The sequence below is a fragment of the Microcebus murinus genome, chromosome 11, assembly GCF_040939455.1.
Source record: "Microcebus murinus isolate Inina chromosome 11, M.murinus_Inina_mat1.0, whole genome shotgun sequence".
Taxonomy (NCBI): domain Eukaryota; kingdom Metazoa; phylum Chordata; class Mammalia; order Primates; family Cheirogaleidae; genus Microcebus; species Microcebus murinus.
The window spans coordinates 42656129-42681773 of NC_134114.1; the positions used below are offsets into that span (position 1 = coordinate 42656129).

The window sequence follows — 25645 nt, forward strand, 5'->3', positions numbered from 1 at the left end:
ACTTTTAATGGTTCCAACCCTGTAAATTGTTCAAATACCCATTAATAGTAGAATGAATCAATACATTGTAGTTTATCCCCATAATGAAATATGGATGATTGCACAAACTAATGTTGAACAAAAGGAGGAAGTCATTTTTTCAAAAGTACATGTTGCATGATTCCATCTATATAAAGTACAAAATGAGGCCAAAATCTTCTGTTAGAAGTGAGGGATACCTTGTAGAAAGAAACAGTAACTGGACGAGAAGAGGAGGGGAGTCTGTGGGAGGCTTATAATGTTCTGTTTCTTTTTTTTTTTTTTTTTACGTATTTATTTACTTTTTTTTTTTTTTTTTTTTTTTTGAGACAGAGTCTCGCTTTGTTGTCCAGGCTAGAGTGAGTGCCATGGCGTCAGCCTAGCTCACAGCAACCTCAAACTCCTGGGCTCGAGCGATCCTTCTGCCTCAGCCACCCGAGTAGCTGGGACTACAGGCATGCGCCACCATGCCCGGCTAATTTTTTTTATATATGTATCAGTTGGCCAATTAATTTCTTTCTATTTATAGTAGAGACGGGGTCTCGCTCTTGCTCAGGCTGGTTTTGAACTCCTGACCTTGAGCAATCCGCCCGCCTCGGCCTCCCAGAGAGCTAGGATTACAGGCGTGAGCCACCGCGCCTGGCCTTGTTCTGTTTCTTAATCTGGGATCTGGTTACATGACCATGACATTTCTCTAGCCACATAATTATGATCTGTATACTTTTGTGTATCTATTCTATGCTACAATACAAGTTACAAACAAAAATGAATACCTAAAGTAAATAAATATGTTGCCAGGAGGTAAAAATCCATCAGTTCCAATACAATAGCAAAGTGATGCTTTTTCTAAAGGATGAAAGCAGCTTAGAAATTTGGGAAAGAAAATAAGATCACAATAAGATTTAGAATAGATTTTAGATTTACAAAGCACTGTACCTAAATATATAAAGCATTTTTCAGACCTACAGCATGTTCCATAGAGGGCATTACTTCCTGGAACATTCTTTTTTCAGGAAAAAAATACCAACACTAATCTTGGAAAAATAATTGTATGAATCTCCTAATGTTACATTAGAATGATCTATCTCATTCTATTAGAGTGTGGTTTTGGACTAAGACTTTAACTTTGAGTAGAGCAGTTTTATAAACAACACTGTTCGCCATGTCTATTTAGTAAGTGCTTGAAATTCTGGGGGATTTGCTATACTTGATATGCTTGATATATTGCTTAAGCAATCTATATGATTGATGAAAACATGGACTTGTAGGAAAATCTGGCTACATTTATATCACTTCTAATCTGATTTTTTTCTACTCTGTTACCCTAAAAGTAATTATACTGGTGATTGCTCAACAAAATCCTTTTCTTCTTGAGCACATGGCTAGATTTCATTTCCCAGACTCTCTTGCAGCTAGGTATGGTCGTGTGATAGAATTCTGTTCAGACTCCTCTGTGCTGTTTTTCCCTTTCAGCTATCTGAACTAGAGATGTCTCTAAAGTCAACCCTGGAAGCCACACATAGGAAAGATGGCAAAGCTTCCACTAATCTGAGTCCCTGAATAGTTGAATTGAGGAGGGCAAGAATTGATCTTCTCTTGTGTTTGAGTCATTATATATTTTTGTTGCAAGTATTAGCTTACCCTAAATCATATATACTAGTAATGCATTTTGGAGCTCCAAACTGAAATTTGTAAATTTTAAATTATTGTTTTTATATGTGGTAGAGTGGGATTCTCTGTCCCCTTTACACTCATTATACTTCCACATTCTAATCCCTGATGGAGAGGTGGGGGATAGTATAGCAAAAGAATGCATTAATATTACAGCAATATAAACTATCAGTTTTAGCAGAAGAAATTATGTCTTAGATTGATTGCATTTGTAAGAAGGATGAGGTTGAGGGTGGGCTAGGGGTAGAAAATATTACTAAAAAGGCGATGCTGTATAGATGATAAACTGCAAAATGGAATAACAAAGAGATCTTTTGCCAGACTTTTCTGGATTCCCAGACTATTAATGGCCTTCCATGAGTAAAAATGAATTGTCTTTTGGTAATGGTCAGTAGCTATGAACCTTTCATACAGTAGGCAATAATGGATGGATTATCAATGGAGGAAAAGAGAAACAACTACTTTGTAAGCATAAACAGAAGCAAAGTTAATGACAAGAAAGTTTATTTCTTCAGATGAGACATATAAAACATTGGATTTTATGTCCTTTACAAGTTAATTTAAAATACCACTCAAGTTTTCTGAGGATGAGGTCATTGCCATGAGACCAATTTATTATGCCTTTTGAGACCAAATCAAAGGTCAGACACCTTCAAAATGCAGTCTTTTGTGTGCAATTGCAGCTAACGCTCCAGAATGGAAGTCTACTGTGAGCCCTTAGATGACAAGAACTAGGAAGCCTTCATCTTTAACACTCCTGGCATTCAGGACAATAGTGACATGTTGAGGCACTCCACACACTATGGAATGAGCAGATTCTAAGAGTCAACACTTAGGGTGAAACTTGCTCTAGTATAATACTTCCCAACCCAAATGATATTGCATACCTACTAATGTAATTTATCCTGAGCCAGAAAAGCTCAGGCATGAGTGAGCTAATGTGAGGAGGAGAGAAGCCAAATCCTGTATCACTAAGAAGAGAAACAGAGGAAGGAGCAGGCACAAAGCTCTAACATGTGACAAGCTTGGTAGACACTGAAGTAGACACTAACTTGGAAAAACCAAGTTAAAGTCAAGTAATACTATGATTATGTCCAAATCCTATTTCTGCCTCCAGCCTAGAGGAATTTTAAAAATTAAAATAAAGTTATTTATTTTAATATTAGTGGTTGAGATAGGTACATTGATTTTTAAGCTTTAAAATGCAATTACTTTAATTACAAGCTTTTATATTCAGACTCTACTTATATACCCATGAGATAATAAAGAGTTGAAATATTTATCATTTAAATTAGCTCTAATATTCAGATTCATTTAACATGCTATTTCAGACTAAAAGGGGATTGGGGACTGTGATTAATCAGAGTTCCTTCATTTTCCCCTTTCATTTTTGGATCAGCTATAAATAGCCACAGAATTTGTCCATTTCGCATTTTCTGCTGCATTCAGCATTTAATTTCTACAGTGCTTGATAAAGCAGGATCACTTTAAATTAAAGATCAGAGAGGTTGCAGTTCAATTCTTTTAGTCATGTGCCATATAAACTTTGTGTGAGTTATGACAAACCATTTTTCTATGAAACACGCGTCTTGATAGCACATAATATGAATAAATTTTATTAATCTGAATCTGGCATTTTTGGTATTAGACTCCTAACATAATTGTGTACAGGTAATATGATCTGACTTTTTTTAACCTGCAGGTTATATTGCTTTTTTATATCTCATCAACTAATTGTTTTTCCAATCCCATCAAATTTGGCTGCTTCCACTGAACTATGTAAGACTGTGGCTGAAACTGCTGATTATATATCTAATATGCATTCTCTCTTTAATTCTCAATTATACAAGCCTAATGTTATTCATCCAATAATATGTTAAAAACACAAGCTCCCCAGCCTCTCTCAATGTTAGGGGCAAGTATGTGAAATTGTTCTTGCTAAAGATATATAAGCTAAGGGTCCCTAGGAAACCCTCGCTTCCCTTACATTCCCTTCCCTTCATTTCCATTTCACTTCTCATCCTGCTTAGAATGAGGAGATAGTTCTGGAGGAACAGTGGTCACCCTGGATCATGAGGTGACACGCACAGGACATGCCAGTATAAAAATGGCAGGCAGAGAAGAAAGAATTAAAGGAAACTATGTCTTTGAGGATATTATAGAATCACTGTACTAGCCCTAGACTACTACCTCCAGACATTTTTTGGCACAAGACAAATAAACCCTTAGATGGTTAAATTTCTACTGGCTTTCTATTACTTACAGCTGAATGCATTCCTAACTGACAAAAAAATCTTCTAATGATTTCATAGTAAAGACTCTCTAGCACACATGCCATACTTTTAAAACATGACCCCTCCGAAGCAAATAAATTCAAGCAACTGCCTTCCTTCCTAATGTTCATTACATTTGGACACATTAATTTAGCTTTTACTGGAGCTAATGCTTCCTTCAGTCATTTATTTGCTTAAAAACACTTTTTAAGGTAAATACACAAAAATTACCTACCTAGAAAGGGCAAAAAAGCAGAAATATTTGTACGTTGTTTAATTCAGTTCTTGCTTCCTTTCCTAAATTATTAATTTATTTGGTGTAAAATACACTATAATTGAATGCTGTTCCTGTATGTCATGCACACCAGTTGCCATGCTAATGGGCACAAAAAGCTTTATCCAGCATGAATGTATCAAGTAAATCCCAATCATTGCCACAATAAATGCTGACAGACTAAATAAAATTGCTGACTAGTTCCAAAATCTGTCCAGAGAGATCACCACTGTGCAAACATCATTCAAGGTCCTAATGGATAAGCTAATGCTTCCATATTTGGCATTTGTCCTGTTAATTTAAAAATAATAATAATATTTATGTATTATTTAATTATATCTATGCAGTCCCTATAATTCTCTTGTAAATTACTGTACAATGTGAATTTCAATAAAATTCACTTCCTTCTTCCTCTATTTGGTTTTATCTAAGGATTAAAAATAAATGCAACTAACCTGTCCTATGAAAAAACCATACCTTAATCTATGCTAATATCTTTGTAAAAGCCATTTCTTATTAGTTTATTTATGTACAAATCTCACTGTGCATTTCAAATGTCAGGAGATTAAGATATAGAAAGAGAGAAAAAGAAAAAAAAAAGGAAACAAAGACAATTTTCTCCCTACTGAAAGTGCTTTGTTTTCATCAGGGAATTTTTTTGGATTTATTAAACAACTTAATTCATAAAGTAACAAAACTTCGCAATGAAGATCTGATTGAAGAAGGAATGGAAAACTTCTGACCTTTTGGATCCTAATCCTCTGATTAACTTTTTCCGTACTCCCTTATTAAATGCTAGAAATGATCATTATCAGCTTTCAGATTTAGGCAAAGCAGCTAAAAGCAAAATCTTGCCTTTGACAAAGATGGTAAAGGGAGAATTGGAGGTAATTAAATAATAAAATTTGTTTAAAGAGGCTTCACTTTTAATCCCTGTGGGATGGACACAAACCAAGAGTTTATTTATGTCAACTAAATAAGCAGAACCATTCATTATGTAAATATGACCTTTAAAGCCACATAACATCTATTATGTGAATAATATATTCATGAATAATTGAGAATTGAAATCATTTATTATTTATTAAGTGCTTTTTATATGAATTTGAGTTAAGTAAATCAATTCTTTAAGCCCAGTGATGGTATCCATTTAAAGATTTATTCAGCTTCAAAATATGATGAGTAAGGTTTAGAATGGTCTCATTCTAAATATGAAAGTGAGCTAGAAATTGAACAATGGACATTTCAAGATGAATGAAATACTGCCCTTGTTTGCAAATTTTTCATGCGTTAATCTCCTTAAGCAAACATAATAGTTCTTTACAGAATGGAAAGGTCAGGATATATGATCAGTAACTAGAGTTTGAGGTAATAATTGGGCAAGGCATTGAGGTAGGGATTTTGATAGCCGATGATATCAACAGGAGAGCATTTCAAGCATACAAAAAGGACAATATCAAAGGGCAATGGAAGTTCAGAAAAGTAATCCTTTTGAGCTAGGCTACATGGAAAGGGTGAGAGAAAATCCTGGGCAGGTAGGATCCTGGGCAGGTAGAACTAGGATTTTCAAGGACTCATTGAGGAGTTTAGATTCCTTTCAGAAGACTGGTGGAGAGAGGAGAACAAATTGGTGAGATGTAGTATAATCAGATTCAATGCCTCCCACAGCCCAATAAGAAATATATGAACTATGATTCAAGAAAAAAGAAGGAAGCCTGGAAAGTATTAGGATTATCTTTATTTCTGCTTCTTCTGCTTATGATTACATGGATTAGGATATTACCCATTGCACTGAAAAAGAGCTGAAATCCTACTTTAACCCAGGTAATCTGCTAAGTGTGTGATTAAAACTACTATTTTATCAAAAGCCAAAACACTGAAATGTCAACCTGCCCCTAACCAACAATTTTATCTTTGTGAATGAAAACATCATCCATATTACCATCATTCCTTGCCTCTGTCTTCCTTTCTTCTTCATTGAAACTTTTTGGATGAGTATTAAGAAAATAAAGTAGAAAACACTAATTTTATTATTTTTAAAATGTTTAAATAATTATTTTAAATGGGACTATTGTTGACAACCACTTATTAACTATAACAGAAAGAGTAAGCCATTGGTTTTCAACCAATGAGTTAAGGATTAAATTTGCATTGATCTAAATAGAGAATTTTTATTAGCTTTCAGAACCAGAGTCCAGGGAATTATAAACCTCTACCTAGTGAAAGAGATAATCTGAAATCTCTTTTCAATTTCCTTGCCTGATAGAAAAAGTATTCTCCCAGAAACAGATACAAATGCAGGGCTATAATCCTCAGAAGCTATAGATATAGATATTTTTCCCAACACCAACCCAAGTACTGGTTTTATTTAAAGTACTCTTTTTCTTAAACTATACTCAAGTCATGGTTGACACTTTAAGAAAAGAACCAGTAGGATAAAATATAATATATCCTTTTCATAGCAACAGACTCAATGGAGTAGATTCCATACTATACTTGATGCTGGACTTTTTAAATATATACAGAAAATTACATATAAGCTGTAACTTACACAACTATTCTACCTGCTTAAAGTATTTTCCCTAAAAGTTGACAAATGAATTAAGTTCATTCAAGCAGAGGTACTACAAGTACTGCATTGCTGAGACAGGCTCATAGAGAAAAAAATATTTTGATTTTGTCTGCTGTGATCTCCCTCTAGCACTGAAACATGAAAATGTACAAATGATCAAATATATCACAAAGCAATTTATTTGGTCATGTACTTTCTAGATATATATGAAAGAACTATCAAGAAAGAAGTAAAAAATATTGAGATTAGCTTCACATATTAGTTTATTACCATTCCATAGGTTATGCCATGGACTCATTTCTTTTTTTTTCTCTTCCTCTCTCTCTCTCTCTCTCTCTCTCTCTCTCTCTCTCTCTCTCTCTCTCTCTCTTTCTTTTTTAAAGAGAAGTCACAGCTAAAAAAAAAAAGGTTTGGAAATATGTGAGGAAATGATAAAGAAGACTCTCTACAATTGGCCCACAGATTAACCTGAGCTAGTCCTATCACATGCAAAGGCTTCTGGAGGTCTCCATTGTAATGTCCATGATTGAATCTCAAACTGGCTTTACAGGTTTCCAGGGAAAGCATAACCCATGATGTGCTTATGGATGAAATCCTTAATAGGAATTGCATACTTTCATAAGCAGTGTACTCATAAAACCCCATAAGCACCATAAATCTTGTATTGAGTATGTGCTCCTTCTACTCAGAAAAACCTCAGATTTATCCATTACCCATAGGATATTTGTTTAAAAGTGACACCTTTCAACAGGCCCTGCATCCTGAAGAAGTTCTGTGAAAAAAGTTATTCACTTCGACATCAATGGAATAGTTGAGTACAGAATCCCATCTATACATCACAGAGTGATATTGTAATTATGAAACATAAATCTTAACTCAATGAATCTCTGCACGCAAACAGATTAGGAAATTAGATTTAAGATGAAAATAAAGGAATGATCACTAATGTCAAGGAACATAATTAGAGGAAGTATTTTGTTTTTATTTAGGCAATCCGCACCCGAGAGATGGGGTTCTAAATTATGCAGCTAACCACCTTGAAATACCATCAAACAAATTATAAGATGTGACACTTGAGGGAGATTCTTGTGCCTCCTATTTTTAAGTCAGTGGCAAAAGAATCTTTCCAAATATTAAAGTCATAAATTAAACACGCTTTAGAAAACAAGAAAGTGAGAATGGTGTATTTATAAAAGATACTGAAATAACATACTTTGCATCGTTTGCCAAAGTGTATTTCAGCTGGAATAGATTTAGTTTTTCTAAATATAAAAAGCAAGCATACTATAAAGCAAAATATGTCATAGAAACAAAACTTCTTTACAATAAAAATTTTAAAAACAAAAATCAAAAGAAATGGAAATAGTTGTTTAAAATAAAGGAGTCAAATGTATGTAAAAACAAAAGAAATAATATACATGTATTATGAAAAATATTACAATATAAGAAAACAAACCATCAGATAGTTGTTGAAAAGATATAAGCAGTGTTCAGGCAAATGGAATTACAAAGGGCAAATAAACAAATGGAAAAATAATCATTTTTTTACTGAAAGTAATATTAAGATAGTATTTTATGGAATCTAAAGAGACAAATATTTTGAGAAAATTATTACATTCAATATGGCTACCATAACACAATATTTTGGGGACCTTGTAACTTGATTTAGATTCTTTTGAAAGCAATGTGACAAAATGTAGCAGAAATCATGAAGGGAGCAATCATTTCAACACAAGTTAAAAGATAAGTGCAAAAAAGATGTTCACAGCAGCATTAACAATACCAGCAAATATCTGGAAACATCCCAAATATCTAAAATTTGGGGAGTAAATATTTCAAATGTAGCATTATAATTGTTTTAAAACTTTCTTCTTTGTGCTTTCTTGCAATCTTTAAATATTTAATACAAAGTAATACTTTGGTAATCAGAAAATTAACTGTTAATAAAAAAGGTAATACAATAGCAGCATAATATGAAAAATGAATATAATTGTATTAGGTTATAGATTTTTTTAACACAATGAAAAATCACTAAGAAAACTATTTAATATTGTTATACTCTTTGAAATTCTCTTTGTTTTACTAACTCTGGATTTATGCAATAATGTCTAACTAATCATAGCACTATTTTGTAATCCAGGCCAATGACATTGATGGCATAACACAAAGCATAGGCTTTTCAAGTAGCCTTTTTGGTGGTGAGGGCATTTGGGAGAATCTGTTTTTAAAAATGTTAAAATATTATTTTATGACTATCTTTTCTTTTAAATAGCTTTTGATATTTTAAAAAATTTCTTTAGGTATGCATTTAAGTCCCTGGCTTTGTTTATAGTAGGGCAATAAGTGAATCTTGGATAAAGACTCCTGAAATTTTAGCCTAGAACCAGCTCTGAAATTAAAAAAAAAATTATGGCCTGGGCAAGTTACCTATCCTCCTACCATTGTCAACATTTGTATCATGGAAGAGGTCACATAGATAATTCCTTAGTTCTGTGATAGGCCACAGTATTGTGAAAAACCACTTTGCAAATCTAAGAAATTAATACTATCCTATTTCATTAAATTTAACAAATAACGTATAGTAAAGCATATTTACTATACAAAATTCAAATGTCCAGATGATGACTAAAAATGAGCCCAACTTTATATATTTTCAAATATCTGAATATCTGAAATATCTGAATATTTAAAATTATTTACATATACTATGTTGCTGTTGACCCAAAGTTTAACTCACTAACTGGGTTTTGCCACTTTCATAATGAACACAAATAAATGTGTGTATATGTGCATATATGAATCTATATAGATAGTAGTTATATATGTATATACACATACTCTATAGAATCAAAATATTACTTATCTCTTGAATTCCCAGTTTTGCAGAGGCAGAATTAGAACTATATTTCTTAAAACACATTTATTTGTATTTAGAAAATATGCAGAGCCATATATTTCTACCAGTTTATATTATAAATTAAAGATTCATTATGTTCTTGCTACTGCTGCTAAAATACTTTAAAATTCAGTCAATTTCTGAATTTTCAATTTCAATTTCATAGAATTTTCAATTTCTATGGCATATTTTGCCTCAAATTTCCACATACATAAACATCCATAGGTTGTAGGACCAAGATTATTTAAATAAATGTATCAACTTTATATAGATACAATGAACCACACATGGGACATATGCTGACATATTTGTAGAAAACATTTGTTATAGACTGTATTTTGTTGTCAGATTTGCAGAGTACAGGAAAATACAATATAAGAATGACAATTTTGAACAATAACAAAAAACAAATTCCCTTCTCCATGAATAGGAGAGAGAAAAGTGGTGTAATATTATTCTCTCATTATAATTAAATGCATTAGTAAAATATATAAAATGTAACCACAGAGGGAAAAAGGCATAGTTATTAGTTTTCTGAAATGCATAAAGGAATCATGGCTTTTGAACACCCACCTACATGGTAAGAACATGCTTATGAAAAAATAAACACCTAATAGTGGTTATCTCGGGGCAGGAAAGTAAGGGAAGATAATAGTATTGGGAAGAGGTTCATTAGGGTCTCCAGTTTTATCTTTAATGTTTTATGGCTTGAGCTCATTGATGGCTATAATATCATATATGTTTTTATGTGTCTAAAATATCTAGTAATTTAAAATAAAAGTATAAAATTATACTTTACTTTTTCTTGAGTATATTTAAAATTTATCTCTAATATTCTATAATCTGCAAAACAATATATATTACTTGATCATTTGGGTTCATTCCAAATCCTATGGACACTTCTTACGCATTTCTTTATCTTTTATCATTTCCAATCTATATCAAAATGGTATAAGTTTACACAAATTATACAGTAAAATATCATCTCTTAAATTCTTTCAGAGGAATTAAAACCTAAGTGTTTTTTTAACAATAAGGGTGAATTTTAGTCTAATTTTAGGTCGAGGAAAGCTTTTACATGAATGAAAGTGGTAAAAAATAATTGTTTTGACTATAGTTCTACATCAAAAATCAATGTAAAAAATTAGATGCCAAATAATAAACTGAGAAAAATATTTTTGCAAGGAAAGGTTAATGTCCCAATAGACAAATAAGACACTAACATACAATTCCCAAAAGAAGAAATAAAACATTCCTATACATATATGAAAACACTTGCGGCACCCATATGAATCATTTGAAACATATTAGATATTATTCTTTAATCTACTGATGTGGCAAATATTTATTAACTGTAAAAACTCAATACTCTGAATGATGCAGTGATAGGGCAGCATGATCTACCACAAGCACACTGTTAACAGAGTCTGAAGAGCAGATCTCACTGTATCATTTAAAATATTCTTTAAATCTAGGCATTGTATTTCTGAGAATCTGTGCTAAAGCAACAATCCGGGATTGATCTTCAAGTATGTTTATCTTAGGATAATTTAAAACAGTGAAAAGTCCAGTATTCAGAGAATGGTTGAGTAAAAGGTAGGATATAAAGTCATGCTATAGAAGTTTAATGAATAATATAGGACAGTATGAAATAATGGAACTTTACCATTTAAAAATTTTATTAATAATTCAAGCAAGCATAAAAAGTCTCATTGGAGGTTGAAGGTTTGAAACCTAATCATTCCAACCCTGAACAAATGCATTATTACATTTCTTCTTTACACATTCTATAGAATAAGAATTAGTGGACTGCTAGAGCGAAATTCTATATGAGTTGTTTTTAAAAGAGGGAAATACTATATTATTGCTGGTTTCTGAAACTGAATATGAATTCATCCATAAATCATTTAGTACCTTAATGTCTGTTGGCTTATTTTTTGTGTTAAGTAGAGAAAATTATTAACAGTCTGCATCTCCCAAATGAAGCTTCTATTGTTTATTCTTTATTTTATAAAGTGCCCATATAGTCAAAATATTTTCAACAGTGACCCAATAGCCTACTCCCACAGATTTACTGGAACAGTCTTCCATTTCTTTTTCTTCCTAGTATTTTTATTCTAAAATGGAAAAGAGTGGGGGAAAGAATGAATTATTTTATAGCATTGTCTTCATCATACTTTGCAACATTGAGCAATGCTCATAAACTTTTAAATTCTTGAAGTATTTATGACTTGTAAATAGTGGCACAGTTATGTGGAGTTTGGAAGTAAGCAGTTTTCTTTTCTTTTACTATCACTCAATTCTTTCAATGAAAGATTTCACAGGAGGCTATAGAATTGGTCAAATGCCTGCAAAAAAAAAATAGACAAATACAACAATGGAATCAAATTTGGAATTTCCTTTTAAGTTTGAGGGAAATATACAATGTGGCTAAGAACATGAGGTTGCTGCTTCAGCAACTTTATGGAATTATTCAGGTAAAAATTGACGCACACAGTACTTTGCACTGGAAGGACATTAGAGATCAACTACCCAACACCTCGTTTGGTATGTGAGGAAACTGAGCCTGTGAGGATTTAAGTAATTTGCCTGAGGTCATTCAGCTAGCTGGTAGCAGAGGAGGAACAAAAACAAAGGTCTTAGATTTCCAGTAAACTGCTCTGTTAATTCATTTCTACATGACTGCTTATTGCATTCAAGACACCTAGTGTAAGCCAAAGTCAGGTACGGAATGTTGAAAATGGCACAATTTCTTTGTACTCCACATCTAGGGCCAAAACAAGAGAAAAATAAAACAAGAGGGACAGAAAAATAAAAGATGTGGCTGCTGAGCAGAGATACTGAACGAATGACAAGTTCTCACCAGTTTCCTTCCATCCTCATCCCTAAAGGATCTGGGTCAGCATGGAAAGATTACTGGACTGGATCAAACAATATCTGTCTAGGTGCCACTTTTCCCTAAATGTGTAGCCTTGAGCACTTTTCTGTGCCACTCTGGACCTCAGTTTTATCATCTGGTCAAAACTTAAGATATTTCTCCAAGGACTCATTTTCCTTTATGTCATTAAGCAGTTAAAATTTTCCTTTCCTTTCCTTTTTCTTTCCTTTTGTCCAGGCAATAAGCCCACCTTAAAGAAATTCCTGCAGTTTCTCTTTAAAAGAAGAAAATATTTTAATGGGTGCCTAATAACAAGAGCTCTTAGTATGGTTATAACTGTACTATGAGTATTTTGGTGTTTTAGAGTAATATAATATGCTGAGAAAGAACAACTACCTCTGGCTATAAAGTTATTGAATATTAATTTTAAATTTTACATATTTTCTTTCACAGAACTTGATTTCCCTCTGTCAAGTCTTAGGACAGAAAGAGCTTTTAATAAGTAATGTGAATGTTACTAAATACATCCCCCAAAGATTCATCTTTATATATCCAGGTTCTTCCCTTTCCAAAAACCTGAAATTTCACTCTTCAAGTAGACAATAAAACTTCCACAGTTAGTAAAATAAAGAAGAGACTAGGAGAAGAAAAGCTGGCTAGGGAAAATTTTTCTAACAGAATGTCATCTAAGTCTAATGGTTTACTTCTAGTAGCTTTTGGTTTTTTCTTTTTCTCTTCTTTATCTTCTTTTTTAAGGCCTTTTGAGTTCTAATGCTTCAAATGAATTCATGTTAATGATTTGTATACAACATGGGGATTAGGAGTCTGCACTGGCTGTCTTATGGGTGCATATTGTGTTGGGAATGGACTGCATGACATAATGTTTTGTATCATCAGGATCTCCTCTCACCATTATTACTGTTGTTACTGATAACAATTATCACCATCATATAATATTTTATAAAGTACATATCTGATAATAAATTAGTCACCTATATAGCCTTTTCAGAATATTCATATATGTTATTTATCTCCATTTAGCAAATGAGACAAACAATGCTCAGAAGAATTAGGAGGTTTATTCAGTCTTACAGCTAGTATATAGTAAAATCAGAATGGAACAACCCCAATTCAAGAACTTATTTCTTTTATCTGTACCTCAAGATGGAAAGCATCATTTCATGGGGGCACAAGGGTTTTACATCTTCATACCAGGTGTGGGTCTATCAGGAGTTCTAAATGTTTACTCAAGAAGTACACTTAGGTAGTATCTTGAAATAGGCATCTGTATTCCTTATGTAGAAATTCTGACATCATTTCACATTTGCAAAAAGGGTCATTCTATAAGGTAACAGCATTCTTTCACACTGACCCTTCACATCACGGAAAATGTTTCTTTTTATTTACTTCTCTAGCAATGAATGAGATTGACAAACAGTTACCATTTATTTTGAAAAAAGTAGGGCTTAATAAGTGGAATAACAAAGTATTTTTAAGCCTGTCTTACAAATATTTGAAGCTACATTAATAGCAGAAGTTTACCACTTAGGGCAGTGCAAACAAAATCTAAAAAGATACCATTGCACTTTGTACTACAGCAATTACACCAGTAGGAATGGCAAATATGGCATTCACTAACAAAGCCTACTTAAAATGTTCAAATATTACAAATTAGAACATGATCAGTGATCATTATATAAATTGGTGTTGGGGAAACCAGACAAACCCTTAACCCTTTCCTTGTTCCTCATAGCAAAACAAATTACAGATAGATCAAAAACTAGATATACAAAGAGAGACTTTAAAAGACTTTTTTGTTTTTTTAAGGCCCAGGCTACTGAGAGGTAACTCCCTTCCGTTCCCTGGGCCAGGCCTGCAACATGCAGGGCCTACACCCACATCCAGCTATGTCACTACTCCCCTCCCAAGAAGATGGCCTTCCTGCCCTCCCCTCAACCCACCCTAGGGCAGGTGGACACTACAGGGTGCCAAGTTCCAGGATGAGAAAGGAAAGTGTTCAAATACCCAATGCTCTTTTTAGAGGAGAGGAAGCAACTTCTGTGAGGAGACACAGCAACTTCTAAGGGAATGGCCTTGGCATCCATTCCAAGCACTGGGCATGGGGTGGCTGTCATCTGGGGCAGATGGCTCTTAAAGGCCTGTGTCCCGTGGGCATATGCATCACAAAAATTAACACAATGGCGGTATCTAACACTTGCTATAACTACTGACCATAGGTTGATGAATGGCCACCATGGGCAGCCAATGGGCAGAGATGACAATAAAGGTAACGTGAAAAAAAAATTAATCAGCTTAAAATGGAGTCACATTTCTTAAACATGACATAAAAGCATCACATGGAGTCATGTGTGCTAAACCTTGCTATATTCAAAACAAATTAGAAAATGGGCAAAGGCCTTGAAAAGATGTTTTTCTCAAGATGATATACAGATAGCCAAAAAGCATTTGAAATGCTGCTCTATATCACTAATCATCAGAGAAATGCAAATCAAAACCAAAATGAGTTAATAATTTCAAATCCACGAGGATAGATAATATAAAAAAAAAATAAATCCCAGAATATGTGTTGACAAGGATATGAAGAAATTTGAACTCTTGTGCCCCGTTAGTAGGACTGCAAAATGGGCACCCACTATGGAAAACAGTATGGAGGCTTCTCACAATATTAAAAATAGAACTATCATTGGATCCACTTCTAGTATATATCCCACTTCCGTGTATATATTGAAAGCAGGGTCTTCAAGAGACATTTGTACACACATGTTCATAACAGCACTATTCACAATAACCAAGAGGTAGAAGCAACCCATATGTCCATTGACGGGTGAATGGATAAACAAAATGTGTGTGTGTACACACAATAGAATATCATTCAGCTTTAAAAAGAAAATAAATCCTTTCACAAACTACAACATGAATAGACTTTGAAATTATGCTAAGTGAAATACGTCAGTCACACAAAGACAAATACTGTTTGACTCCACTTATATGAAGTCTTTAGTCAAATTCATAAAAATGAAAAATAGAATGGAGACTACCAGGGGCTGAGGGGAGGAAGAAAGGGGGTGGTTGTTATTTAATAGGTAGAGAGTTTCAGTTTTGCAAGATAAAGTTCTGAAAATTGATTGTATTGCAATGTGAATATATACTTAAGACTAGTGAACTGTATACTTAAAAATGGTTAAGATGAGAAATTTTAGGTTGTTTTTTGTCACAATAAAAAAAATTTAGAGTATTTACATATGACTTTAAAAATCCATAAACAAAATAAAAGAAAAAAATAGACTGAGAAAAATATTTAAAACAGTTAAGCAAAGAGCTAAATAGTAAAAGTTATTAAATAGAGTAATTAATAATAAAATGTTTATAATACCAATTTTTAAATAGAAAAATATATGAATAGGCAGTACCAACAAATAAACAATAAAAACATATCCAACTCACTCATAAAACATAAAATAGTAATAGACATTTTTTACCCATAATAATGATGAAAAATAAAAGATCATATCCATTGATGGTAAGAGTGATAGTGAGAAATAAATAGGGCCTCTCGCACACGGTTCATAGGTATTTAAAATGGTGAAACAACATGAGGCCAATTTACAAATATTTTTTCATATTTAAAATTAATATACCTTTGGACCAATGATTTCACTGACAGAAATGTTTTGTACTGATATACCATCTAGGTTTTATAGTGAGGATTAAATGAAATAATCCCTGAAAATACCTAGCATTGTGCTTAATACTTATCAATTACTTGGTAAGTATTGCCAATGTTTGTTTTATATTTACTTAAACACACATGATAATTTTGGAAGGCTACACCAGACAGTGTAATAGTCACTCTGGTGAGAGCAAGTGGAAAGCTGAGGGGCGGAGGAAAGGCAGCGGAGGAGTTACACACGATTATATTTTGTTTTACCATAAACAACTACCACATTTATGGTATAAAATTATTGCTGTAATTTTAGTCACTAAGACTCAGATCAAACATTCATTAAAAAATGAGAAAGCACCCACCATTCTTTCAGAACTCATTTTGCCTACAGTTTCCTCTTCCTCTCTTAAGAGACCCCTCTCTATATGCAAAGCATACAAAATAAATAATGTTTCCACATTGTCTTTCTTCCCTTCCTTGACCCACTGTTGACAACATCAATACAGTGCAATTGGACATCCAGTGACCATGCAGCTGTCCACTAAAGGAAGCCTGGTGTTCCTGGCATCTCGCCCCAAGAAGCTCTGTCACCTTTGCTACTCCAGCTGTATGCCTCAAGAGGTATGGTAGTGGTCAGAAAGAATCACCCATATGGGCATGATCTAAACCCATCCTATTTGGGTGGCTTTCTCAGTGTCTCTCACAACAAGGCATACCTTCAAATGATTCAGTGGGCTGAATGGGGGCTCTCAAAAAGATGTCCACACCATAGTCCATGGAACCTGTGAATATTACCTTATTTAGGAAAAGGGTTTTTGCAAATCTACTTAAGTTAAGGATCTTGAGATGAGGAAATCATCCTGGATTATCCAGATGGGCCCTAAATTCAATTACAAGTGCCCTATAAGATACATGCACAGGAGAAGACAGACCCAGAAGAAAAGCCATGTGAAGCTGGAGGTAGAAATTGGAATGATATGGCTACAAGCCAAGTCAGTAACTACTAGAAGCTAGATGAGGCAAATTCTCCTTCCAGCCTTCAGGGTGAGAACAGCTCTGCCAACACCTTGGTTTTGAACTTCTGGCTTATAGAACTATGAGAGACTAAATTTCTGTTGTTCTAAGTCACTAAGTTTGTGATCATTTGGGATGGTAGCTCTAGGAAATGAATACAGATGCCCTTATCCAGAGTTTCTATTGCACATTGATCCTCACTGCTTCCTCTCATATGTTTCATCATAGTCTTAGCTGTCAACATGCCATCATGGCAGGTATGTATTGTTGAAAAGACATCACTTTGGTGTAGAATGCTTATGGGAAGTAATCCTTTCAGTTAACACTGCCACGGCTGTTATGTGATTGAGCTGAACCATGTTCCACATGTCTGTAATGCTACAACTTGAGATTCATGTACTTGGGTCATAAAGGCTTTCCTGTCTTGTTAAACCTCTATTAAAGTTCAAAACGCCCTAAAAGATGTAACTTTCTAGAGTGGAAGCTATGATATTTCAGAGTGTCCTCTATGCTACTAGATCTGAAAAGGGGTGGGGACGGAAAAAGAAAGTGCCCAGAAAACCCCAAATATTATCTCTAAGTACTGAACATATTTCTTAGAATACCCAACCAACTTCTTTAAGACATCATACTATCAGAAAAACAAAGCACAACTAATTATATCCTGTGCTGAATGGTAGACATATCAGAATATAACTTAGAAAGCATATAACATAATTGTTTCACCAGACACCTTCCATTAAAAAACTGGAAGAATTCACCTTTTCCTCATTCTTATTGTGCTTACAGTTTTAAAATGTGCACTTAGTGCTGCCACAGTTTCTCACGAAAAGTGTTTGGGCCATGACAGGGGAGAAGAGTTTTGCCTGGGAGGGTTGGCATATATTTTTCAAAAAGTCTTGAAGGTTGGCAAGACATTAGAAAAATTGCAAGGATCAGAATTTGGCACTGAGCTTTATAAACCCAGAAACCAGAATCTCTCAGCCCTTGAAACAAGCCTCTTCTCTCAAGAGTAGAATCATTTTGCATAAGCTGATGGGACTGCTGAACAGAATCCAAATGTCAATTTATTTCCTTTCATTGCACACTACAATCATTACTCTGATCATCATGCTTCGACCAGCCTGACCCAGTACTTTGTTATACAGGACTCAGAAGAATGATGTATGACAAGAAAGACTATAGTAAAATGATTGCGTTGTAAGCATGGAACCAGGAAAAAAAAATAGAGAGAGAGAGAGACAGAGAGAGAGAGAGACAGAGAGAGAGAAAGAGATAGATGAATAGATCTTTTCATTAGGAAAACAAGACTACCATGACCACAGATGTTACAGAGTATACACAATTCTGACAGGGACAGCTTTTATGCCTATTCGAATTCTGACCAGTTCTACCAACCGATTGACCTGTAAACTCATCTCTTTAAAATGTGTTGCATCTTGGCTCTGATGCATTGTGTAGATATTGTATGTTAATTCACAAGGAAGAATTCTATTTCTCTTATTTTTAAATCTTCTCTTTCCCATTGTGCTGTATACAGGCAGCATAAAACTCTGGAGTTAATTGTGACCATAATATTAATTCTGAATAAAATTCAGCAGAAGAAACATCATGGCAGAACATTTTTAATAATCCTATATTGCAGCCTACAACTTTTGATCACTTTACAGGGTCAACTTTCATTACTGCTAGGCATGACAGTATCCCAATGGCTATAACAAAAAGCTGATGACCTTAACTTCCCAGGTGGCCCCTATTATAAAGTCTGGCTTTGATGTGTTTAAACAAGCATAAATATAGAACTCATGATGAGGTCTATTAGGATCATAAAATCTTCTGAGAGGAAGCTGTCTAGAGCCACCCTGCTTAAGAGATTTAAAAAACAGACAGATCAAAGCACGTGTCATTGAAAATCCTGCTGGTTGTCATGAGAGAAGGAGTAAAATTGCAAACCCATGCAGTCATATCCATTACTCTAATGACCTGGAACAGACTACGATGATGAAAATGAAGGGTGAGTAGTATGGGGTCATAATAATAGTAGTCAGATGCCATGTGCCACTGATACTGAATTTTTCTTTCTGCAGCAAAGGCAGTTTTATTTTTTCCTAGATAGCTATGATAACAGGTTTTATGTCTGAGTGCCTGGTTTCCTGTCAATAGTCCCACACACATTGGCAATATGCTTATCCCAAACATTCCTTAGGATATTGAGGATGAGGTGATAAACAAGATGGTCAGATGCCAAAAGATTTCATGCTAAGAGTAAAATCTGTATTTCCATTGAATTGCCAAACTGAATTTTGGGCAGGTAAAAAGCAATGCTGTCACATCAAACTGCATCTCATCAGCTCTCACATCTCATGCTTTCTTTAATAAGTATAGTGTTAGAATTATGTGGCTAGGGAAAGAAAAGGCTGGAAATGCCTACATATCTAGCATCCTGAGAGGGAAAGTCTGGAATAATGGGCTTCTCTTTTCAGGATAAGCCACTCTTTAGAAGTTAGAGCTTAGGACAATTTTCTAGAAGAAAAAAGCTTGTGTGATTCTGATTACGATGCTACTCTCCATGGAAACTTCAATGGGCAATGCATTTCTTAGAGTGCTCCCCTTAGAACATATTCCTCTGCAAATTGATGCTATGCCTCTTTTAAATGGGCCACCCTGTATATTACAAATGAATTCTTCCAGTAGAGAACTGTGTTGATGTAAATCTACGTTGGCAAGAGCGTCATCAGAGTCAGCTGGGAGTGACAGGCATGTTCTAGCCAATTCTGGACAGTGTGTTGAAATATGCTTCCCGGGCTACAAGAGCAAATTCACAAAAGCAAGCCACGTCTTTGCAGGGGTGACGTGCTGATCAGCAAAGCCCTGGCTCTGTCAGAACATAAAACACATACCAGAAGCATTTCTTGAGGAGAAGCCAACCAATCAATCACAGCAAGAGCTACATAATCCTTACAGGTTAAAAGGTGCCAGGGCTTGCCCTTTCCCTTAGGGCAAAAAAAAAAAAAAAAAAGTTTGCACATGTTGCTTGCAGGGCACACTCCTAAGACACAGAAGGTCATATTTCCTAATAACAGCCAGCCAGTTCACACAATATAAATCCACATGCAGGCAATAAGAATCAATAATTCAAACTCCAGAGAGAATTCTATATTCCTTCCATTTCACGGTTGTCCTGTTTACAATTATGATAATGAAAACATTCCTGCATAAATGTTAAAATGTGCCATCATTTCATTATTTTTTTAAAAATACTTTATGCCCACACATAAAACCTACTTATTTAATAAAAGCAAAATCATTGTAATATTATGAGTATAAACTGCTGTGGCAAGTACATAAATATACATTTTTTTCAAAAATATCTTTTCAGTTCTTCAGTATCTAGTATGAATATTATGCTCAAGAACAGGATTTTATATTTGATTCAGGAAAAAAAATGGTAATTTCATGTTAGAAAATGTATCCCAGGGCCATACATCTGAAAACCAGAAATTTCCTAATTGCCTCACCTTTCTGTATTTTCTGTCATAGATCTCATCACCAGAGCATAAATGTATGACAAAGCTGTGGGAAGGACATGGCTTTACCAGACAGAAATGTTGGAGAGGAGACTGCTGGGCAGACCTGGGCAGTCCGGTTCCCATCGCCTCTCTTCTCCATTTCTATAAACACACTGCAAATGAATTACAGTACCTGGAATGAATGAAAACAAACAGATCCAAGAGATTGGCCAACCCAGCAGAAGAGTTTGTGCTTGTCTGACTACATGGTCTCAGACAAAGTCCTTGTCTTTAACACACAATCGTCACCACAAGAATTCCAAGACTGCCAGGTGGTTGCTCATCACTGGATGGCTCTATAAATCCCCTAACTGAAATCCCCAGCCTTGCCCCAATCCCACAAACTCTCCAGTGTGCCTTCTGGCACTCATATTCTGTCATCAACAAAATCTCCTATATCCTCAGTATTTTCTCTGACTGCTTCCTGAATCTTGTTCTAACACCACTGGCTATCCATTGAGAACACTGGTGTACTTCATTCTTCTGATGTGATGGCCATCATCCCTTCCACAGTTTTGTACCACTGCCCCTAAAGGAGAAGTAGCTATCTTTCTTGCTCTTCTCTGCTGCTTCCAGACTATGATCTCTTCTTTTATCTGAAATGTCTTTGAAACTCATGCTATTAGTCTACTTCCCTTCCTGTTGCAGTATTGTGCAGACCTCCAAGTCACTCCTTCACCCTTGAGGATTTGAGTACTGTGTCTCTCCCGCACAAACTCTGACATAACTCATAATGACCTTAATTTCTTCCCATTGTCTCCCAATGCCTTGATCTTACTTCAGATGATCTTATCTTCAATTCCACCTGGGCCTCCTCACTTTCATTACTACATGTAAGGTCTTGCCATTACCGATAACTGCACCCCATAATCACTGGTAAGCATCTCTCCATACCTTCTTTCTTTCTAGCTCATTCCCTCTAGTATTCCAACTCCAGAATTTTCCAAACTCATGAGTCCTCCGATGAATTGACTTTGTAAGTTTGTGTGAACCCTCACCCACCTTATCTCCTCTTTTCCTTAGGAGGCTTGGAATAAATATGGCATCACAATCACTTCTTTGCATATCCTTTAACTCAGACTTGACTGAAATTTCTCACCTCAGGTAAATCCAATCTTTTTCCAACTCTGCATTTGTGCCTAAGCAGTCAATGACAGCTAAGGAAAAACACAACCATGATGACTTTGAATTTATTACTAGTAGCCTGAGGGGGCACCTTAGTGTAGTCTGGAAATTTTATCTTTCTCTAGACAATGTACTCTCTTTTCCCTGAGATGATTGATCATTTCATACCTTCCCCTCACTCTTCAAACCTCCAATATCTCTTCTCTTTTTATCCTTAAACTGATGAACTAATTATTTTATCACAAAATAAAAGCTATAAAAGAGACCTTTTATACACTGCCACAAACAAATCTACCATGCTTCTGGCTTTCTATAATCCCAGACTCTTCCACTCTTCTTCCTCACTTATAATGAGTGAACAATCAATGCTCCCATTAAGGGTATGGCCGTTGTCGATGCACTGGTGCCCTGGATCCCTGCCTCCCCGCCCACCCAGGACTTCCTCAAGGATATTGCTCCTGCAATTGTCCCCTGCTCATAACCAAATATCCCTCTTTCCACTGGTCCTTCCTCAAAAACACACAAACACATTGTGATATCTACAATTAACACACCTTGAACCATATCCCCCTATAGCTATCATCCCATTTTTCTTGATATCCCCTCTACCTGACTTTACAGCAAAATTTTTATAATTAACTATTGTCTCTACTCCTCCCATCGTCTCTTGAATCAACTTGAGGTAGTCATTTTACAAAAAGGCCTTCACCTCCTGATGCTCAGACTTTTGGGTAATTCTCTCTGACACTATACCAGGGTTGGTTTGTGTGAGCAGTAGAATATGGCAAAGTGATGGTGTGTTGCTTCCAAGTCCAGGTCATGAAAGTCATTGTGGCATCTGCCTTGTCCTCTCCTGGATTGCTGACTCTGGTCCACATCATAAAGCCCTTTGGAGAAGCCCACACAGTGAGGAACTAAAGTCTTCTGCCAACAGCCGGTGTAAAACAAGGCTGCCTGCAGACAGTATCATCTTGGAAACTGATCTTCCCCCAGGCAAGTCTTCAAATGACTATAGCCTTCACTGACAGCTTAACTGCAAACTCTCATAGTAACCTGAGCCAGAACCACCTGGCTAAGCTGTTTTCTGATTCCTGACTCTTGTAAACTGTATGAGATAATAAATTCTTATAGTTTTAAGCTTCTAAGTCTTAGGGAAATGTGTTGTGTTCCACTCCAGACAGTCTTATGTCATCACCACTCTACCATAGCCACGTGTGTGGTAGGCTATCAATGAGCTGCATGTTGTCAATGAAATAAATTCTCAGTCCTCATTTCAGTTGACCTCTGACATAGGTTAACACAGTTTATCACTCTTTTTCTTGAAACAAACACTTTGTTCATTTAGCCTCCAGATAACATTCTCAATTTTTCTTCTACTTCACTGTCCACTCTGCTGGTTTTCCTCATCTTCTTGATTTCTAAATATGAAAGTGCCCCAGCTGTCTCAGGCCTTGTCTCTTATCTACGCCTGCACCCTGGGTGATTGTATCCAGTCCCATGGCTGTTAATACCATTTATATTCCAATAATTCCCAAATGCTCAAATATTGATCTTGAGTACAAATTTCTGCTCCAAACCTTAGGCTTATATATTCAATTATCTAAGTGATATCTCCACTTGGAAATCTAAGAGGCATATCAAATATAAAATGTTTAAAACTAAACTGCTGATCTATCTTCCCTAGATATGCTTCTTCCACAACCTTCCCCAGCTCAGTAAACTGCAACTACATTCTACCCATTGCTAAGATCCAGACTTGGAGTCATTCTCGATTCTTCTTTCTCACTCCTCACATCTAATCCATCAGCAGATTCTGTTGTCTTTGCTTTCAAATGGTAGAAAGGATTGTGATTGTTTTTTACCACATTTATCTCTTCCTCTCTTGTCCACACCACCATTATACCTCACCTGGATTATTCCAACAGTCTCTTAAATGGTCTTTCCCTGTTTCCTCCTTTCCCCACCATCTATATTTTCTATACAGCAGCCTGATGATTCTTCCAGAATTTAAGACAGATTTTATCTCTCCATAAGACAGATACTCCTACTACTAACCCTTTTCACTTCAGTACAGCACAGTCATCACTAAGGAATATCCTAAATCCTTGCTACATCCTCAAAACACTACGTGATCCTTTCTACAGCTCTGACTTCATTTTCTATAACTTTCCCCTCCCCCTAACATGCCAATCACATACTTCTGCTGGGCCTTTGCACTTGTTATTTCCTCTGCCTAAAATGTTCTTCTCCTGGATAACCATATAGCTTGCTTAGTCATCTCCTTCAGATCTCTATTAATATGCCACTTTATAGTGAGTCCTCCCCCAAAATCTTACATAAAACTCTGTATCCCCTTGCTTTGCTTTATTCTTTTTTTACTTTACTTATCATTTTTTGACTCACTGGAATATTTATTTGCATGTTGTCTTCTCCATAAGAATATATGCTCCATAAGAGCAGGACTTTGTCTATTTTGTTCTGTGCTCTATCTCCAGAAGAGTAATGCTTATACAGTAGACACTCAGAAATTATTTTTTGAATGGATGAAAGGATAATAGGATATTTAGCTCTTGACTCTTACCCTGGTGAGCTAATCATGAAATAGAGAGAACTGCCTTCAGAGCAAGACGGTTTTCTGTATATAGTTCTCCTGAACTGCTAAATGTGTTCTAAGTGTTATATACTCTTGGAGTTTAGTAAAAAGCTAGGCACAGTCCTCACATAAATAATGCCTCTGTTCTATGCATCAGAACAAGGGCCACTAGTAGAATTAGCACATCTGATTTGAATGGAAATACAATTGTGTATTCTATGATATCAGGATTACTTTAGAAGGAGTAGAAGGGCATTAGCTAGCTGAAAGGTGGTACAGATTGGTCTAACTGGACTGGGTCTCACAGTCCAACTATTGAGAGTGTTCAATGTGCACACTTGTGGCCTAGCCAGCTTAGCAGGGGGTGATAACTCAAATGTCATTTCCTTTCATGTGGAATAAAGTTGTTAAGAAAGATAACATTGGTCATGTTTCATTTAAGGATAGAAATCCCTGATATGTGTGTGTGAGAGAGAGAAACCCACCTCCTGCCACTTCCTCTCCTTTCATTCATCATTCCAGTTCTCTCCTTGCTGAAATCTTCTATGCTTTATGTTATAAGGAGTTCCTTCCTAGGCCCCATTTTTCTCTTTGTAAAACATGATAATAAAACCTAAACCCAACCAGGTTTCAGTGAATATTAAATAATATAAGACAGTGCTCGGTGTGGTGCCCAGGACTTCTTTGTGACTACTCCATATCATGCATGAGGTCTTGAGTGATTCCCACTAACAGATACTATCTCTATCTCCTAGAAACTCCCACCACTCTTTGTACTTAGTTACAGCAACTACTGTTTTGTGGTTATTTGAGTAATCATATTCTATCCTCTATTAGATCATAATCCTTGAGAGCTAAGACAATTCTCTAATAGCATCCCATATAGTAATTTGCATAGAGTAGACACAGTACATGAGTTGAATTATGCTTCTAGATTTTGATAGGCTCAGGGCAACCTCAGTGTTCCATCAAAACTACTTTTATATTTTATTTGAAAAGTACTATATTCTTTTCAAAAAGCCTTTTTGTTAAATATATCATTTGAACTTTTTGAATAATTTTATGAAGCATGTATGA

The 25645-nt window shown here is 35.2% G+C and overlaps 1 protein-coding gene and 1 long non-coding RNA gene across 5 annotated transcripts in view; one reads left to right on the forward strand and one right to left on the reverse strand.

Moving 5' to 3' along the window:
* Positions 1-25645, reverse strand: part of PDE4D (phosphodiesterase 4D) — a 1055987-nt gene that overhangs the window by 659377 nt on the left and 370965 nt on the right. The window lies entirely within an intron of this gene.
* The window catches only part of LOC109731330 (uncharacterized), a 31795-nt gene that overhangs the window by 5104 nt on the left and 1046 nt on the right, over positions 1-25645 (forward strand). The window contains exon 2 of the long non-coding RNA XR_002224987.2: positions 16774-16888. This is a non-coding gene — a long non-coding RNA (uncharacterized LOC109731330). The remainder of the gene's footprint in view (positions 1-16773; positions 16889-25645) is intronic.